The sequence below is a fragment of the Mustela lutreola genome, chromosome 10, assembly GCF_030435805.1.
Source record: "Mustela lutreola isolate mMusLut2 chromosome 10, mMusLut2.pri, whole genome shotgun sequence".
In the NCBI taxonomy this organism is placed as follows: Eukaryota; Metazoa; Chordata; class Mammalia; order Carnivora; family Mustelidae; genus Mustela; species Mustela lutreola.
This window is the reverse complement of record NC_081299.1, coordinates 49,054,432-49,072,228: the sequence shown is the minus strand read 5'-3', so window position 1 is coordinate 49,072,228 and position 17,797 is coordinate 49,054,432.

Here is a 17,797-nt window from a genome sequence, read left to right as displayed (position 1 = left end):
TGGCTCCAGCCAGGAGGCCCCACCACAGTCAGCCAGCCAGTATTGGCAATAGAAACTTACCTGATTGTAGTATGTTATCTCTCATCATCTCTCCCAGTGGCTGACTGGAGCTGATACTCTGGTATCTGTGTTCTGTGCAGAGTCAAAACACATTCCCTTAAGACTTTATGAGAATTTGAGGATGAATATCAGTGACCTCTGTGACCTCACATAACGGCAATGGGCAAAAGAAAGTATTAATGCCAGGTCTCATGTTTCAGTTGGATCAAGAGTGTTAATTAAGGCTGCATAATGCAAAGAACATGGGCTTGGGAATCAGACATACTTGGTTCAAGTTCCAGAACCACCACACCCTGCCCTCACTATCAACTGTGTAATGTTTCTGAGGCTTTGTTTCTTCATCATGAAATATGGATAATAATAGCTGGAATGATTACCTGTGGAAGGACAGGCTGGTCAGAAGGGGCTGGGCTCTAGAATGTGCTAAACCAGCTTCGTAACGACACCTGGTGAGATTAAGATACACATGATACTTTTGCTGACCCTAAATGCACAGAAATCAGCAATCTGACAGTTTCAGCCAACTCATTGCAGGTCTAGCTGAACTAGTAAGTTAGAATACCTTTGTGTAGTTACTTAAATGTTTTCAGAACATGAAAAGAATGGACGAGGAAAATTCTAGGCCAGATACTGAAGTTTTCAAATCAAGAAGCATTCTCTGGAGGTCAGCAGACAGCAAGAAGATGAGATCTGGATGATATAGTTGGGTTGATATGGACATTCACTCTTTTTTTTTTTTAAATATTTTATTTATTTGACACACAGAAAGAAATCACAAGTAGGCAGAGAGGCAGGCAGAGAGAGGGGAGAAAGCAGGTTCCCTGTGGAGCAGAGAGCCCGACGTGGGGCTTGATCCCAGGACCCTGGGATCATGACCTGAGCTGAAGGCAGAGGCTTTAACCCACTGAGCCACCCAGGTGCCCCGGACATTCACTCTTTTTTAACAAGCATTGATCTCTTGTACTTTTTGCCTTTGCACGTTCTAGTCACTCTGCTGAGACTGCTTTTTCCTTCTCTACTTGATTTACTCCTTTTTTCTTTAAGATTTTATTTATTTATTTGACAGGCAGAGATCACAAGTAGGCAAAGAGGCAGGCAGAGAGAGAGAGAGAGAGGAGAAAGCTGGCTCCCCGCTGAGCACAGAGCCGGATGTGGGGCTCCATCCCAGGACTCTGGGATCCTGTCCTGAGCTGAAGGCAGAGGCTTTAACCCACTGAGCCACCCAGGCGCCCCTACTCTTTCTAATTCTTCATGGCTACCAGGTGAGTAATGTGTAAGCATTACATATCCTCTCCTTAGTGCGCTTGTTGGGATTCTTGGTTACAAGTAATAGAAATCTAAGCCAAATAGGCTTAAACAAAACAGAGCTTTTCATGACACGTGATACAGGGAGGGTTCTGTCAGGGATCTGTCCTTCAGGGTTCATGGTTCTGCCTCTTTTTCTGTCGGCTTCGGTCTCACGTTAGCCCTGCCACCAGTAGCTGCCAGCTTACATACGGCCATTTCAGCAAGCCTACTGGGAAAAGAGCTCTGCTGATTAATTTCTGCAGAAGTTCCAGGGCCAGTTTTAATCATGTGTACATGACTGAGCCAATCTCTCTATGGGATAGGAAGACGCTCTTACTGGACAGGACTGGGTCCCAAGTCCACCCTGGAGCCCAGAGGTAACTTTATACTTCATGATTTGTTTGTTTGGCTGTGTTTCCCCCTGCACTGACAGCTTGGCAAGGGCTTACCAAATTTACAAATCCCACAGGAATGTGTGGAATTGGCAGAGAGCTGTGGTTAGGTGGGTAGAGGAAAGTGATGCAGTGGTTAGGGGAATAGACTTGAGTCTGATTGCCTAGCTCAGAATTCAGGATCTGCCACTTACTGCTTCTGTCAGCTTGTGGTAAACACTTAGTGTTTCTGCACTTATTTCTTCTTTTCTAGAATAGGAATAATAATAGAAAACAATAATGCCTACCTCATAGATATACGTAGTTGTATTAAATGAATTAACACATACAGCGTGCTTAGGATGGTGCCTTGTATTTTTTATCATATATATAATTTTAATACTTTTCTTCATATATTTAACATATAATTTTCATCACATATTCTTGGAATGTAGCATAGTTCCTAGCACATGGTGTGCATTTACATGTTTTTAGTGAGTGAACATTATCTGCTCTTCCTAATGATTCTATGAATTTAGTGTTATGATTCCCATTTTACAGATAAAAAAAAGTGAGACAGCAGTTAAAATAACTTGTTCAAGGCTGTACAGCTACTGGTTATGTAGGACAGGATTGAATTAGGTCTGTCTGACTGCAGAACCTGGGCTCATAGAAACCCCATTAATTGCTTTAAAAACTTAGCTTCATTACTGTCTCTTCTGGGAGAATTTCCTTAGTGCTAACATCTGCTGTGGTGAGAGAGGTTCCCTTCTTTTTATTTTCCCTGTTTGCCTGTTTGCATACCTGAGGGTCAGGTGGGCGTCTTGCTCATCTTTGACTCTCCAGCTTCAGTCATGTTGTTAGTTAATCAAACTAATTGATAAATTAATGAATGTTAAAGAGTGATGTGGAAAGATTCTGGGAGTACAAAGAATAAACTAACCCCTCCTTTTACATGAGAAAGATAGCTTATGGGAGGTTTTTCTTTTTAGGAAGGGAGCTATGAAGGAAGTTTTACATACATTTGCTCACAACAGAGAAGGCTGTGCAGGCTCCATGTAGCAGAACTAACAGAGGATTTGGCTGACGAAGAGCTTAGAGTCTGAAACTATTTCTTCCTTGTGAACAAGGAGGCTGAGGCTCAGAGAGTAGAAGGGACTTGCCCATAGTCTCACAGTCTGGGAAGGTACAAAATGAGACCCAGTCTTCTGAGCCTGCATTACAGATTGTTTCCACTAGCTCATGTGATGAACAATTTGGGAGACTAGAATAGCCCAGGGGAGAAAAGAAGCCACTAATGCTATGGAAAGGGTTTGAAAATGAAAATACATTAAACATTTAGGAAACGAAGAAAAATGCATGAAAAACTACAGCAGGAAAAGAGAGAAAAATTTATTAACTTAATAATATATATCGGGCCAACATAGTGCTGGGTCTGGCTTTGGAGCAGAAAAGGAATTCTCAACTGCTTTTGAGTAGAATCGATTACTTTGCTACTCTGAAACAAACACAGGCAGATAACAAATCATTGGACTGTCCAAGAACACTGCAGATCTCAAGACTCCCCTACCATTTCTTTTGGAGTACAGGCTCAGTGCTTACTAAGTATAGACTCTGGCCTTGGGTCAGAAAGAACACAGGCTCTGGGTCACCCACCTTGATTTTACCACTATCTAGGTCTATGGCACTGGGCAATCCACATAAATCTGCATTTTCTCACTTATAAAATAGAGTTGTTAATTTGTTTGTTTATTATGTTATGCTAGTCATCAGTAGGTTTTGATGTAGTGTTCCATGATTAATTGTGGAGCTGTTAATTTTTAAATAAGGGGCTGGTAAGGATTAGATGAGAAAAACAATATAAAAGTGAAAGTCCTAGACCAGGGTAAGCATTCGGCAAATGACTATGTTCATTATGATTCATAGTCAGAAGGTGAACCCACTTAATGTGTAGCAAACCAGCAAATGAGACAAAAGAAAATTGGCTTCATTCAATACTTTCTATAATTTTTCTTCTTTCTCCTCTAAAGGTTCTATGCTGTAGGATGAAGAAAAGGGGTGTATGGTGACCCCATTTAGGAAATTTTATTTTCTGTCTGATGGAAAAAACTTTCCTTCAAGGTCAGAGTGAGATCAAGAGTTTGCAGAGGGAATTGGAATCATTTTGGTTATAAGTTTAAAAAACTAAAATGCTACTGTCTATTAATTTGTTTCTCCTTTGATTTTCTAAAATACCAAAAATGGCACATTAGAAGCAGTAGGTATACCTAAAGCTACAGATGAGAACAGAAGAAAGACCATGAAATACAACAGCAGAAAAATAAGAGCACAGCATTCAGGGCCACTTTGTATGGGTGCAATAGCCAAATATATTTAATTAGCTCCTTATGGGACAGTATAATTGTTAATATTTACATAAGTTTTCTTAAATCATCAATTTAAGAAGACATCTGCCTATCTTCATGTCTTCATGCTGAAAGGATAAGAGGTAAGTATTTAATGAAAAAGAAAAAAAAAGGGAGAATGAGTTCCTTGTCTATGAGAAGTAACATGGCACACCACGTAGATGTTGGTGCACAGAGACCCGGGTTTCTACTTTTACGGGAACCACCATCCTCTTTTTGCTTCAGTCTCCTCTTGGAAAATAATGAGAAACTTAGGATCAGAAATTAAAAGACTTAAGGCTTTTTCTTTGGAATTCTTCTGTTTGCAAATGATAGAAACCCAAACCAAATAAGTTTAAGTAAAAAAAAAAAAAAGCATATAATTATTAAATAATTAATATAGTCACTGGAACAACTCCTAGAACTAAATTACAGAAATCATACAAAGGCTCCAGAGAACTAGAAACAGTGGCTTGAATATCACTAGACTCTCTGGTCTTACATCACTGTTTTTCTCTGCAAGTCTGTCTATGTTCTCTTTCTCCTCCCTTTTTTTTTTTCTTTTTGCAATGGTTTCCTCTAATCTTCTGGTGCTCCTGCTGGGAAACAGGGGCAGGATCAGGGTAAGGTACTTGGGCCCCAAACTGACCAAGGTGCTCACTCTCAGAGCCCTGTGAAATCTGACTCTAAATGCTGTGCTTCCTGTGCCTTGCTTGCCTCTCCTTGGTCCCTGTTTTGTTGAAAAATATGGCTGTTGAGAGCAACCAAATTTTAAAAAAATCTATTTCTGTCACTTTCTTCTCTTATTCCCAAGCCAAACTTTTTAAAGCAGGTAAATCTTGAATTGGTTTGAGTAAGTATGCACCATCGGTCAACTAACTGTGGCCAAGGGTTGAGCATAGTTTACACAGTGGGAACCATGGTACACATTTGAATGAGATTGGGACAAGACAAGAGGAAAGTTTCTAAGAAAGTTTCTAAGTTTCTAAGAAAGTTTCTAAGAAAGAAGTAGGCAAAGCAGTTTTTGATGGTACCCCCAAATACTGGATCATTGCCCGTTGTTGGTGCCATAGTGGGATGAATGGGGAGTCCCCAAAAGATATGACCTCATCCATCCTAACCACTAGAATCTATGAATGTGACCTTATTTGAAAAATAAGTGCTTTTGCAGGTGTAATTGAGGATCTTAGGTGGGTCCTAAATCTAGGTGGGTCTTAAATACAATGACAACTGTCCTTACAAGAGATACATAGAGAAGAGACAGAGAGGGGAGAAGGCCATGTAAGGATGGAGACAGAGATTGGAGTGATGCAGCCACAAGCCAAGGAATGCCTGGAAGCTGAAGAAGGAAGGATCAGATTCTCCCCTGAAGCCTTGGGAGGGAGTGTGACCCAGCAAATATCTTGGTTTTTTGACTTTTGGCTTTTAAAACTATGAAAGAACCAATTTCTGCATTTGAAGCTGCCAGATCTGTTGTAACACATTATGGCAGACCTAGGAAACCAATACAGGTGTAAAATAAGAAATCACAAACAACTCACAAGACTTCTGTGGCCCTCAGGGGAAGACATGTAACATAGTGTTTAAGAGCATGAGCTCTGGAGCTAGGCAGTGGGGGTTTGGATACTGGCTCTGCCATTTAATAGATATCATCTTGGACAATTATTTAACCTCTTCTGGGGTTCAATTCTGCATTCCTAAAATTCGAATAATAATATTTGTTAATTCATGCAGAGTTTAGAACAGTGATTAACATATACTATATACTGACGATGAGTCATGGTTATTCATGTATGAATTTGAGGTAATAATAATATTTCCTTTGACCATACCATTTTGTTGTTTGGATAATTCACTAGGAATAAGTGTGAATTTCATTCACGTCAAATGACCTATGTGTATGAGGAAACTGGGTGGGAAGTGCAGGGGGAAATAAAGTAAGTATCTGGCCCTGAGGAGTGTATGATCCTGTTACAGACTGCACTGTGTTCCCTCCTAATTCCCATAGTGAAACGTTAACCCCTAGTGTGACCGTATTTAAAGAGACACTTTTAAGGAGGTACTTACGGTTAAATGAGATCTTAAGTGCAGAACCCTAATCTGATAAGGCTGGTGTTGTTATAAGAAGAGACACCAGAGACTTCTCTCTCTCTTTATCTCTCTCTCTCTCTGCATGTGCACAAGAGAAAAGGCCACCTGAGGACACAGTGAGCTGTTGTCTCTACGATGGGAAAGAGAGTTCTCACCAGAAACCAATCCTACTACCACCTAGATCTTGAACTTCCGGAACTCTGAGAAATAAATTTCTGTTGTTTATGTAACCAAATGTGTGGTATTTTGTTATGACAGCTCTGGAAGACTAATATAAGCCCATTAATGGAAACTAGAAAACAATCCATATTTAAGTGATTGTATTCTACTATCAATACTAGCAGCTAATTCTTGCAACCAATATACTTTCTGTGGAATGAAAGGATGCCTCTAAGATACAAACCTTTCTTCGTTTTACACTCTGACTCTAAAAACTTGGTGCAAATACACAGTGGAATTCTGAAAATTCGACAGCTCTAAAGGAAATGCTCCTGTGAGGGTTGTAAGCAGGAAAGAGATTAGAATAAAACAAGATGCTTTCTACAGGGAGAGACTTTTTGCCTTTGTAAAATGTGTTTGCTCCATTTGCTCTCTCCTCTATATTTTTACCTTCATTTTGGAAGTCTTAAAATTGAAAAAAAAATTGTTTTCTTGTAGTATGGGTGGAAATGAGTCTAAGGCAGAATATCATTTCCTTAGTGGAAGAGGGAATCATTTTCCTTCCATATATTAGACAAAGACTATTCTTTAAAAATCTCTGTCATAAAATTTCTGTTCAGCTCTCCGGTGCACTTACATGCCACCTCCTCCATGAACCCTTCTCTGATGCCACTTCTCTCAAATTAGCATTAACTAATTCCTTCTCTGTCTGTGTCTGATGTGTCACAGTCTGACCTGGGGCAGGCACATCTCCCTAGATTATTAGATCTTTAAAGTCAAGGGCAGTCACCTTTAGTTCTCAACTCTTCCATCTCCTTATAGCCAATTGAGTGCCCACACTTAGAAGAACTTTGGTATATGACTTGACAGGAGTTTCACCTATTATTAACACACACACACACACACACACACACACACACACACACACCATTTCTATTTGGAATTCTTTTCTTCTGGTGTAATCTAAGTTTACTGTAGGATAAAGGAACAGTAAGGATGAAACATTTAAAGATCAAAAACTGGCATCTTATCCTGACTACTCTAATCATGTACATTTAAAGTCTGATGGACCTACCCCAATACCCCATCTCTGGAAGCTGTTTAAGCCTGGTGATGGGGAGTCTCAGTGTGCCTGTGGCAATCACCTTAGCCCTTGACTTGATTCCGCACTCCCGGCATTATTCTGGCTTTATGGATATTGGCATGGTATCCAGTTTTCTGCCCTGTCTCTGCCTCTTGAGCATAATGAGTAATTTAGCTATCCTGGTTTCGACTAATAGCACTGATGTTTCATAACTCAGTATATCAGGGTTTTAGACCTCAGCATTGTGCATTGCATGTTGGGAGGGTGGTTTTCAAAGTGTGGTTTCTGGACCAGCAGCAGTAGCATCACAAGGAAATATGCTGGAAGTGCATGTTATATAGCCTTACCCAAGAACTGCTGACTCAGAAACTTGGGGGGATGGGTGGGCAGGAGGTATGCTTTGTAACAGTCTTCCAGGTGATTCTTCTGATGCTAAAATTTAAGAACAACCACTATAGAAAGTTCACCGAATTTCTTCATGTTCTCAACTGTGTAGGTATAATTTCCATTCTGTGGGGTGATTTTTGTGACTCAATAAGCCCTAAAGTCCACTAAGTTCACATTGAAAGTACTAAATAAACAGGGTTGAATCTGAACCTAATAGTCCCATGCTAGCGCTGTGGGTCTGAATAACTACAATTTCACTTCACAGGGCCTTCTATTCACATGGGTTTTGTGCACCTGCTTCACAAGACAGCAGCACTCTCACCCGCACTGTGGCAAGCTCTCTATCACCTGGCGCATATGCTGCTCCCAGTCTCATCACACCTTGGTGAAGGAACACATGGGCCCATATGTCAGGCAATGTGTTTATATTCTTTTATACAGAAAGGGGAAATATGTTTCACAATAAATGTTTGCATACTTTGGAGAAGACTTTTTTTTTTTTTTTTTTTTTTTCTAAGAGAGAAAGAGAGAGACAAACTTGGGCTAGAGCTCATTGAAGCTTTGTTTCTTTGTACTGTTTTTATCACCCAGTCTTGAAAAGAGCTTGCACGTTCACTGGGAAGAATCTGTGCTAAAATTTGGGTCCCTGGAGACTGAGCAAGTGTAGAATGTGTTTGTTGAGCTAATCCGGAGGGGAAGAATCAATGGATTAGAGGTAAAAATTCTCAGAATCTATGCAGGGAAACCAAAACTATAAGATATAAAAACCCACATACTAAGAGGTGGGAGCTGAAAGCTGGAGGGATACAGGAGATATGTCATTAATAATTTAGAAGTTTGCTAGGTGATTGCCAGAGTGGCCCTGGTATGCTTTAGTTCGCTTCTGTGTATACAAAGGGAATGGATTGCATTTAGGAATAGTAAAAGAAGTGTTCGGGGGCTCCTGGGTGACACAGGTGGTTAAGCATCTGCCTTCCACTCAGGTCATGATCCCAGAGTCCTTTGATCAAGCCCTGCATCAAGACAATGGGTTGAGCCCTGTACATGGTCTCCCTGCTCAGTAGGAGTCTGCTTCTCCCTCTCCCTTTGCCACTCCCCCTGCTTGTGCTCTCTCTTTGTCAAATAATTAAATAAAAATTTTTTAAAAATTTTAAAAATGTCTATTGGGTAATTGTGATTCAATAATAATGGTAATCCTAACAGGATGGTAGAGATGGTACGTGATAGGAGAAACTGATGTGCCTTTATCTCTTCTTGTGCACATCTGTTTAACCTTGTGACATTCTCCCATTTAGGCTCAGAATCAAGAAGCAAATATTCCTTCAAAGGAGGGCTTTCAGTGGAGAAAATGAGAAGCCAAATAATAAATGAAAGTATTGATTTGAATCTTCCTAATGGCTAATGATAATGAACATTTTTTCGTGTATCTGATAGCCATTTGTATGTCTTCTTTGGAGAAGTGTCTATTCATGTCTTCTGCCCATTTTTTTAATGTGATTATCTGTATTGTGTGAGTTGAGTTTGAGGAGTTCTTTATAGATCTTGGATTATCAGCCCTTTGTAGTGTCATTTGCGAATATCTTCTCCCATTCCATGGATTTCCTCTTTGTTTTGTTGACTATTTGCTTTGTTGGGCAGAAGATTTTGATCTTGATGAAGTCCCCAAAATTTCCTTTGCCTTTGAAGACACGTCTTGAAAGAAGTTGCTGTGGCCAATGTCAAAGAGGTTACTGCTTGTGTTTTTCTGTAGGATTTTGATAGATTCTTGCCTCATGTTGAGGTCTTTCATCCATTTTGAGTTTATCTTTGGTATTGTTTTTGTGTTTTAGAAAACAACATTTTAGGTGTAACAGAGAAATATTTGGGAGAAAATGAGGCAGAAATAATTTGCTCTAACCCTTCCCCATCCCACCCCCCAGGGAACAAATCCACTAGATGAATATGTTCCTCCAAGCTAGGGAAGAAGAGAACATTTAAAAGATGCAGAAAACAAATGTTAGTCACCACAGAAGACTATCCTGTATCCTTCTCTCCTCCAGCCATGATAATGAGCAGAAACCATAGAACCCTCAGATGAATACAGTGATCTAAGGGTAGAAGAAACCCATGCTCACCTCCTGCCCATAATTCTAAGAGAGTAGATTCACAGATGGTCTCCACAGCACCAAGTCATAGAAACTATACAGAATTATGCCAAGTTTGATGCTAGGTTCTCTAAATATAGTTTCTGAAAACAACTCATATTATTAGACTCCTTTTAAAGAGGAAGAACTGAGATTAAATCCCCATGACTTCACAGCAATTATGTAGGAGAGTGGTAAACAAATTCAACAAAATAGCAGATGGAGAAAAGCAGTCCTTGGTAACCTTCAGAATCCTGTCTCCTTGAAAACTTATGTGAATGTGGACAAAACACTTAATCTTTCATCATCCACAAAAATATGGACATTTACTTTCACTATTTCATGGGTCCTTGAGAAGATAAGCAAAATGCAGCATTTTGTTTTTATCCTGATCAGGGTTCTTTGAGTTTCTTGGACATGTGGTTTGAGGTCATTTATTATTTTTTTGCAGAATTTTTGGTCTTTATTTCTTCAACTAATTTTTTTCTGCATTGTTATCTCTGTTTTCCTTCTCTTTGGAGGACTCCAGTTACACATAGGCTAGACTAATACTGTCACACAGTTTTTGAGTGTCCTGTTCTGGTTTTATATTTGTTGGTACGTGTTTTACTTGTTTTCAGTGTTTTTTTTTTTTTTTTTCTTTTTTGTGTTTGTGTTTCAATCTGGGTAATTTCTAGTTGATCTATCTTCGAATTCACTGATTCTTTCCTTGGCTATGTCAAATGTAATGATAAGCCTGACAAAGGAATTCTTTATCTTCAGTGTGGTAATTTTTTATCTCTCCTGGTGCCATTTGCCCTTTATTATTTTCATCTTCCTATTGAAGTTTCCCACTAGTGTTTTCCAACTTTTTCACTTTTTTTATACTGTCATTTTAAAATCCAACACATGGGTCCTTTCTGATTGTGCTACTGTTAAATTTTTTTCCTCTTGACAATGGGTTGTTTTCTTTGTGCCTTTGTAATTTTTTTAATGAATACCAGACATCTCATGCAGAATAATAGAGACTTGAGTAAATACTATTTTATTCCTAAAAATAGGCCCACATTTTATCAGGTCAATGATGTGAAGGTTTGAGGGAACTCTAGCTAAGAGTTGAGTGAGGCTTGGGCTTTCTTGTTGCTATGGTTACCTTAAAGCACCATAACCTTTCTTCTAAAAATGCCTTGTGCTTAGGTTGGAAATCATGGTTTTGGGGTAGAGTAGAGTGGTGGTTTCTCAAGGTACTTAGTCCATCCTTATTTTTCAGCTTTTCTTCTGACATGTGTCATGGGGTAATGTTCTTTATTTATACGTTTTCACCTTCCTTAGTGGTGTATTGTTGTTAGTTATCTGGTGTGTGTAACACTGGTGAAGAGGGAGAAGAGGGCCTTCCCTTTTCCCTGTCTAGCCTCAGTCTTAGGAAGATGCTATGTGGGTGGGTCTCCCTTTCCATTCTACATACCCCAGAAAGGGATTGCTCCTCAGTCTGGGTACTGACATGAAGAAAAAGTAGAAGAGAGCCAGACTTGACCCATGATGAGCAGGTAATGTGAGCAGGGAATGCATCTTAATTGTTGCAAGCCAGTAAGATTTTGAGACCTTCCATTACTGAATAATAATTTAGCCGAATGTGATTGATATAACTCCAAAGCACTATTTTTTTCCATTTAGGTGATTAAAAGTATTTGCATACAATCAAATATTTTTAAAGCTCAGGGAAATAGTACACTTGGTTACCCAAGTATTCTGATTACTTAAAAAACAAGCCTCTTTGGAATCTCTTACATTTAAATGGCTTAGGCAAAGGGTGGAGTAGGATCGTATAATGCAATTGCACTGGATTTTAAGTCGAAAGATATGGGTTTGATTTCTGACTTCATTTTCTTTACTTGTAAAATGAAAGATATTGGACTAAATTTAATAATTTTTCAACTTGTAGGACTTGGAATACTGAGTAACCATTCAATGCGTTTGCCTGTCCAAATAAGCTTGAACATTATTTGTAGCCTGAATAACCGATGTTTTCACATAGTGTTGTGGATTAGACTGTTTCTCTCTCAAAAAATGTGTGTTGAAGTCCTAACCCCATTTACCTTACAATGTGATCTTATTTGGAAATAGGATCTTTACAGAAGTAGTCAAGTAAAAAGGAGGTTATTAGGGTGGGCCCTGATCCAATATGATTAATGTCCTTACAAAAAAGGGATATTTGGACACAGGAACAGACACTCCCAGAGGGAAACCAATATGAAGACAAGGAAGGAGAAGATATCCCTGTGGCTGGAGTGATGCATATAAAAGCCTTGGGACACCAAGGGTTGCCAACAAATTCCAGAAACTAGAAGAGATGAGGAAGTAATCTTTCCTAAAGTCATCAGATGGCCCTGCTGACATCTTGATTTTGGACTTGGAGCCTCTAGAACTGTAAGACAATAAATTTCTATTGTTTTAAGCCACAAGTGTTTTGATACTTTGTTACAGCAGCCCTAAGAAATTAATATAAATTTTGATATGAGGAAGTGGGATGTTTTTGTAACAAATATCTAAAAATGTGGAAACAGTCTTGGAACTGGCAATAGGTAAAAGATGGAAGGGTTTTGAGACATCTGAAAAGGCTCGATTACCTTGAAAGATTATTGGTAAAAATATGAATGTTCAATTTGTTTCTAGTGAGGTCTCAGAAATGAAAAACATGTTACTGGGAACTGGAGAAAAGGTGGTTCTTATTATAAAGTGGCAGAGGACGTGATGAATTTTGTTCTATTGTGTGGAAAGTAAAACTTGTAAGTGATGAATTTGGGTATTTTGCTAAGGAGGTTTCTAAGGAAAGTATTTAAAAGGCTGGCTAGATTCTCCTTCTTGTTTATAGTAAAATCCAGGAGGAGAGAAAAGTTCAAGAAGGAATTTTGTTTCAAGACTGAAACACAGAAATCCTGACAGTATGGGCCTTCTCTGTGGATTTCAAACTCAAGACATTAATTCTTAATTGAATTTGCAGCCTGCTAGTACACATAGATAGGTGATTCCTTTCAAATCTATGTATATGCTATGGGTAATTAATATAAGCAAACTCATGTAAAAGTATCGTGGTTGCTTTTCGTCCCTAGGCAACCACTGAATCCCATGGGTACGGTCTTGCTGCTGCACCTGGTTCACTATGAAGTAGGTCCCTTGTCAGATGCTAATCTGAATGATACTCCCTGATAGTGAGTCAGACATTCCTTAAATCCCTGGATTTTAGTTCTGGCTGAAGGTTTACAAGTAAGAAGTATAATGCTATAGAATATAGAATAACTATCTATCCTTGTGAAGAAAAATTACTGGTCCCATCTAGGATGGAAGGGACCCAGTGTAGTTAACTTGCTATGAAATTGCTGGTTGGGCTAAACATTCAAAATTAATGGAAGCTAGATCAGTCTTGGTAAAGTGGAATCCAGATGTTTGGCTCATGTGTTACACCTATTTCTGCCGCTGTGCCTGCTCCATTCATGTGTCTATCATACCAGTTCTGGGGTGGCTGATTAAAAAGGCTGGTTTATGTCAACTGGCTGAGTCATTTTTTCTCTTTGTTCTTCAATGTCTCTTCCATGATGGATGCTTCCTGTGGTGCATTAATGTGTAACGCAAACCTTTTCATACTCTGTGGTTTCTCGCATATGTCCATTCACATGCCTCTATCCCAGACGTTCCTGTCTCTAATCTTCCAGGCTTTTTCATTAAAGTTCCTATGATCTGGTTAGATGATTAACTATTGCCCAGGACACTGTATGTTTTCTCACTTTAAGCCAGTTTTCCTTCTACATAATGTAGATGAATGGGTTTACTGCTCAGAGCTTAGAGTAAAGATTTTCCCTTCTGCTATTTTTCAAGTCCACTCCTGACTTTGGCTGCAATGCAGGTGCACTTTCCCCCTCAAAAACCCCTTGTTCATCAAATCCATTTTGGTATCTGCTTCTCAGAGTAACTAAACTGTAAAAAAGCTGATGTTGAGAGTGATTTGAGAAAACAGGTTTGGGATCTGGCTCGTTCATTGACCAGCAAGCAGGGAAGACCTTATCTTGGGTGGAAGTTGGGTATAGATAATTTTTGGCACAAAATTTCACCATAATTGCTGATGATTTACCAGAGTAGATGCAGAAAGATATCCTAGTGGAAGAGAATGCCCAGGCCACAGTGGACCTGGCTTATGGTGTTTAAGAATTGTTACTTAAAGAAATAGAGGGGCTCCATCATGTCCAGGGCTATTAAGGAGCCCAGTTCTGAGAGCACTTTCCTACTGTCAGCTTTTACCTGCATAGTGCCACTACTATGCTATACTAAAATATAAATATACTACTACTATACTAAAAAGTGCCACTACTACACTTTTTAGTGATGCCGACGCCCCTTCTCATCAGCATATTCTTGATGGCCTTGAAGTCATTCTTGAGGTCTAGGCTACAGTACAAGCAACCCTGCTGCTTGTGCAGATCCTACAGAATTTTAAGTATCAGAGGTATAAGAGATGTAATGGAGAGTTTATGGTCAGCCCTATTGGGAGAATCACAACATAGGTCCCTGAGATTCTGGAGCAGGCCATGCCATCTGCAAGGGAGAGTTATATGCCTTTTGAGAAACAGTTTCTTGTGTGGAACAGAAGATGTGACCTTGGAGAACATGAAGGATGTCACCTTCTCTGAGACTCAAAAGAGGGAGGGAAAATTGGATACAAATATAGAGAGGGGAAAGCAAAGTTTAAGTTGCTTCATACAGATGGACTCAATTTTCTCTGTCTGGTATAAAGCAAAGTCCTTGAACAAAAGGGGGGAATGAAGTTGGGTATGGAAATTTTGGGGAAATTTTGAAAAATTCTGAGTAGCTTTTCCTCTGTGTGTAATAAGTATTTTTTAAAGAACCTATCATGTAGATACTGAGAATACATTGTCCTTGTTCTCCAGGAAGTTGGTACATTTAATAAATTATAAGTTTCTGAATGGTGTGGAGCACATTATAATTATTTACATATTCCCCAATTGTGCATAGCATAGTGCTTTGAGTATAGTAGGTAAACATTAAGGTTATAGGTCAACAAAATTGAATTCACAAGAACTGTTTATTTTAAGCAAAGCTTCAGAATCTTGGGCCATGAACTGTTTTGGTGGGAGTCCTTTACATAGAAACAACAGAGATCTGCCAGTTGAGAATGTAGTTTACAATCCTTGGTAACTAAAAATACATATGAAGCAGAGTCTCTCAGCCTGAGCACTATTGACATTTGTACTGGATAATTCTTTGTTTGGGGAGTTGTCTTACATTTTAAGAGGTTTAGCAGTATCTTTGGCTTCTATTGACTGGATTCTGGTAGCGCCCTCCAACTCTGACCCAGTTCTGACAAAAATCTCCAGACACTGTCAAATGTTCCACGGATGGGAGGGGCAGAGAGTGCAGCCAAATAAGCCCAGACCGAGAACCCATAATTTAAAGTATTAATGATTAATTTATGTAAAAATCATTTTGCATAACAAATAACTAATTTAGAAAATCCAATTATCAGGTGGTAATTACAAAGGCTTGCTGCTCTCCGTTTGTCTACTGACTGGCGTTTGAACAATTTCCATTTCTCCAGCAGGGAAAAGTGAGGTGACCCTCAGGTGATGATTGTCCTCTCCCCTTAGTGGCTCTAAATGAGAGGTTGCCCATATTTCTTTGACCTTTGCCTTCCTTTCTTTATGATTGGAGAGAATGGATTGTCTTTACTGCAGATATTGTCCAGTGATTGTACCTGTGTCCATAGAGTGCACAATGCATGCTGTGAAAGATATGCTGGACTCAAACCCAAAGGTCCTGTGTTTAAAACCAACTTAGTTGTATAACCTTAGTAAATCACTTATTTGTTTTTTTAATTGTTACACGGTCATTTTGATAATGAGATGAAGAATATAATAGAGCTTTGTAAATTATAAAATACTGTGAAAAATTGAGAATTAATATTTCTTGCCTTGTGCATAGATTCAAGATGATCCCTTATTTGGATATAATGGATCAGAAAGATGATTTAAAGAGAAAACTGGAAATTTTTTTATATTTTTTTATGTGTTGGGGTTGACAGGAAGTCAAAGATATTTTCAAGTCACATTTTCAAGGTTAATGAATGTGATTGTGATGGAGTGATGGTGTCATACATTGAAATAAGACTCATAGAAAAAGGTGGGTTTTTTGAAATTGAGATTCATTTCATGTAACATAAAATTCATCCTTTTAAACTACGCAATTCAGTGGTTTTTGGTATATTCACAGAGTTGTGCAACCATCACCACTATCTATTTTAGAATATTTTCATTACTCAAAAAAAAAAAAAAAAAAACAAACCTTATGCCCATTAAAGATATTTCCCATCCCCCACTATCCCATTCCCTGGCAACCATTAATCTATTTCTGTCTTGACAGATTTGAATATTTTGTAAATTGCATATAAGTGGACCATATGATTTGTGTCTGCCTTCTTTCATTTAGCATGACCTTTTCAAAGTTCATCTATATCGTATTGTATGTCAGTACTTCATTCACTTTTATGACTGACTAATATTCTGTTGTATAGATACACCACATTTTGTTTACTCACTCATTAATTTGTGAATATTTGGGTTGTTTCTACTTTTTGGCTATTCCAAATAATGATTCATGAATATTTATGTACAATTTTTGGGGTGGAGCTATGTTTTCACTTCTTTGAGGAGTATACCTGGCAGTATAAATTGCTAGATCGTATAGTAACTCTATGTTTGATATTTTTAGGAATTGCCAAAGTGGCACAAAAGAGATGGTTGAGAAACTTTAGTTGAGCATTAACTTGGATTTGTACATTTTGAATTCGGATTGTTTTCAAGACATACAGGAGACTCTTTTGGGGAGATTGCTAGCTATATGTGTTTTAGGCTTAGGAGAATAGTATGAGTTTGAGATATAGATTGGCATCATCAACATGTAGAGCTGGAGATAACAGAAAGCAAGAATTCACCCAAGGAAAGTATTCAGAGAGAAAATGGCAGGGATAATGAAGAACTACATCCCAAAGTCAATTAAGATAGATACACATGGTCTGTGTGAAGGGAGACAGGAAAGGGGAGATTAATTTGGACTTAGCAGGCAATGATCAAAATATTCTTCTGCTAACAAAAAAGATTTGTTTGACATGAAGGATTTCACTGGCAGAGTTGAACATACAGAGAAACAAGAATGGCATTTTGATATGGAATCTTCAATCTTGAGGGATGAGAAGAAGTCTACTAAGTGCTGGAGTGTGGGAAAGGCTTTCCAAGCATAGGAACCAGCATGCGTAAAGCACAGTTGTTCAAAGTATAGATGAACTCAGGATAATTAAACAATTAACATTCATTTGGTGGTTAATCTGTGCCAGCACTGTACTAGATGCTTACCAGATGATCTCATTTAAACCTTTCAAATGTTTTCATTTTAGAGATAAGGAAGTAGACTCAGGGATGTTGCACACTGAGCTAAGCTAGGAAGTGGTAGAATCCAGACATGAACAAAGATAATTTTATTCCAGAGTCTGTACTCTTACACAATGAAGTACCTTATATTATTAAAAAAAAATTAAAAATTATGTTACGTTAGTCACCATACAGTTGTTGGTTTTTTTTGTTTTGTTTTGTTTTGTTTTGTTTTTGTGTGAGTGTGTGTGTGTGTGTGTGGTGTTTTTTTCATTTGTTTGTTTGTTTGGTTTTTTTTTTAGATTTTTTAATTTATTCACTTGACAGAGATCACAAGCAGGCAGAGGGAGGCAGGCAGAGGGAGGCAGGCAGAGAGAGAGAGAGAAGGAAGCAGGCTCCCCACTGAATAGAGAGCCTGATGTGGGGCTCAATCCCAGGA